The sequence below is a fragment of the Aplysia californica genome, unplaced genomic scaffold, assembly GCF_000002075.1.
Source record: "Aplysia californica isolate F4 #8 unplaced genomic scaffold, AplCal3.0 scaffold00034, whole genome shotgun sequence".
NCBI lineage: Eukaryota > Metazoa > Mollusca > Gastropoda > Aplysiida > Aplysiidae > Aplysia > Aplysia californica.
In genome coordinates, this window is record NW_004797304.1 from 702,933 (window position 1) to 704,222 (window position 1,290).

Below are 1,290 nucleotides of genomic sequence, written 5' to 3' on the forward strand. Positions count from 1 at the left end.
GGAGAGAGAGAGAGAGAGAGAGAGAGAGAGAGAGAGAGAGAGAGAGAGAGAGAGAGAGAGAGAGAGAGAGAGAGAGAGAGAGAATGAGTGGAGAATGATAGAGGATATAGGAGGTAAAAGACTAACAAACAATCGAGTTAATGGTGATAATTCAATAGGAATTGAGAAAATAAAAGGAAAACTTCCCTAAACTATTATAATCTTTTTTTCGGTGTGAGACGAGAATACAAAAGGCTAACAGCGTCAGCTACCAACTTGTCCCACTCCTCAAACATCCTAACATCCCCATTGAGACCAAAGCCAAGCTCATTAATTAACCCTGTCTTCATCCCCACCTTGACTTACCAGGGCCAGCCATGGACCCTGACCAAAAGTCTGGAACGTAAGATAACCACCTGCGAGACGGGATGTCTAACAACAAAAACAGACGAGACATGTTCAGAAACAAGAAGATTAGATAAATTTTGAGAACCTGTCCTCCACTACATCCGAAGGCAAACAATCATGTGGTTTGGAAATCTTACAAGTATGGCACCTAATAATAATAATAATAATAATAGATAGCATTTGTATAGCGCATACCCCCGCTCAACAGCAGGCTCTATGTGCTTAACCTAACCAGCTTGCCAGTAAATCCTACTACTGGAAAGTATCAGGGTACAAAGCGAGAGGAAGACCAAGAAAGATCAGGATCCAGGGTGTTGAGGATACCCTGAGAACATTCAATATCCCACCCAGCCAGGCCATCAAACTTGCTAGAAACAGGAAGCTCTTTCTCCCCTCGACGCCCCAGATGCACAAAAAGACAGATAAAGTAAAGTAAAGTAAATAAAAAGCATGTGCATAAACTCTACCTCAGCAAATCCGAGGCCACCCAGACGACGTTTTCGGCTTCCTGGGAAGCATACATTGCAAGATGCAGATTATGCACTCAAACACTGAAAAGGAAGAATAATTGAAGCTATAATGGTGAGCACACGACTAAGATTAACATTTTAGGAAGGATGATGAGACGGATAAGAATTGAACAAAGTTTTGAGTCTTTATATGAATTAGGCCTGGTCTCTGTGGCATATGTAATCTATACCAGATTAAACTATAAATCAACACAGGCATTAGCACAAACTGTCTATTGCTCTCTTTGTCATTCGACAATGACGACAAAGATGGAGAGAGAGAGAGAGAGAGAGAGAGAGAGAGAGAGAGAGAGAGAGAGAGCCCGAGAGCGAGAGAGAGACAGAGACAGAGAGAGGATGTAGGTGTGTGTGTGTGTGTGTGTGTGTGTGTGTG